The 1,867-nt window shown below is 40.8% G+C and overlaps 1 pseudogene; it reads right to left on the bottom strand.

The window, feature by feature from the left end:
- The window catches only part of LOC102842367, a 3,163-nt pseudogene extending 2,358 nt beyond the window's left edge, over nucleotides 1–805 (bottom strand).
- Nucleotides 806–1,867: the final 1,062 nt, after the last annotated feature.

Genomic DNA, 1,867 nt, shown 5'->3' on the forward strand with positions numbered 1-1,867 from the left:
ATCAGCAATGATATCCCTTATTCCACAGCCTCTTCTGAATCTGGCTTGAACCTCTGGAAGTTCTCTGTCAATGTATGCTTGCAGCCATTTCTGTATTACCGTTAGTAAAACTTTACTCACATGGGATATCAGAGAGATTGTCTGATGATTTCCACATTCCCTTGGGTCACCTCTCTATGGAACGGGCACAAATATGGATCTCTTTCAATCAGTCAGTCAGATAGTTGTTTTTCAAATTTCTTGGCAGAGATGAGTCAGTGCCTCCTATGCCACCTCACTTTCGTGAAAGATATGTGGCGGTAGCTCTCCCAAAAGTCCAGAGCTACTTGATACAGTTGGTATTCCCCAAAATTCCAGAGTTATTCAGAATATTTAGTGGCTGGGCTCCAATTACCCCAGAACTGCTAGGAGCATTAGATAGGCGGACTCCAAGAATTTCTGAATTACATGATACATTTGATCTTTGGACTCCCAAAATTCTAGGGTTGCTGGTCATATTTGATGGTGCTCCTCATGACATTGTAGGGCTATTTGAAACATCTTTTGGAATCACTGCTCTGGGGTTTTCACCAGAAGAAATCTGGTGGTCTGTAAGATGAGGTCCTTTTTCTTCGGGCTCACCTGGTTTAGTTGGAGGATTAAAAACATTATCAGCTGACAGTGTAGAAGGAGCAAGACTGCTAGCAACAGAACAACCTGGCAAAACAAGGCTACCCAAAGCAACAATTTTCACAGTTTCTGGCACCATGGATATTGGTGGCTATGCTAAAGATGTTGGCACTACCAGTGGAATTATAGGTAGCATGAAATCAGGAGAACTCCAGTTCTTATCCTATAATGCCACACCTGTAAATGACTAGGCTTGACAATTCTATTTTCAAGTGGGTTTCCATATCTTCCTTTTTGCTTCCCCCCCCCCCCATAGTTAATGGGGAAACACTGTGCTTAAAAAAAAAAAAATCAAGGTCTCGAGATATTATAAACTCCAAGTTAATGAGTCAGATCTGTCCTTTACAATGGCATTACCTCCCTCGCTTCCCACTCTTGAAAACAAACAAACGAAAAAAATCCCTAGTCCTGGTTAATTCATTCTGACTCAAAACAGTTTATAGGACAGCATAGAACTGTCCCATAGGGCTTCTTTGGCTGTAATCTTTATGGAGGGAGCATGGTGGCTCCATACTCTAAGCACTGAACTGTGAACCACAAGGACCACCAGTTGCTACGTGGGAGAAAAATGAAACTTTCTGCTCCCGCAGATTTAAAAGCCTCAGAAACCCTTCACAAGATAGCTATGAGTCAGAACCTACTGGTAGGCACTAAATAAGAGCTAACACCAGCAATCTATATGGAAGCGGATTGTCTCATCTTCCTGCCTCGGAAAAGCTGGTGGGTTTGAGTGCTTTATCTCTGTGTCACCAGGTGTCCTTATTAAAGAAAAATGCTTTTTAAAATAAAAATTAAAAATATTAAGCCAACAGGTTGTTCTGAGGCCAGGGAAAATGTTTTCCCCAAAATTCCAAGATGATCCAGTCATTAGGAGGATGAGTTCTAAAATTCCAGAGCCTGAGACCAGAGTTAGTTTTACCTTTTAATTAACTGGTGACCAAGGTCAAGTTGTTTAGCTACTTTTAACCTCTATTTTTCACCTGTAATATTTGGATAAAAACTACTCATGGTGTCTTTATGATGATTATATAAAATATATTCATTTAAAAGAACTTAACTAGCAACATGTTGGGCCATAGTTGCTACGTGCTATCGAGTCAGTACTGACTCCTTGTGACCCTGTACAGAACAAAACAAAACACTGCCTTGTCCTGTCACTGTGTTTGAATACATTGCTGCTTCCACTGTGCCAATACAT

This window comes from Chrysochloris asiatica, unplaced genomic scaffold (genome assembly GCF_000296735.1).
Source record: "Chrysochloris asiatica unplaced genomic scaffold, ChrAsi1.0 scaffold00061, whole genome shotgun sequence".
Taxonomy (NCBI): Eukaryota; Metazoa; Chordata; class Mammalia; order Afrosoricida; family Chrysochloridae; genus Chrysochloris; species Chrysochloris asiatica.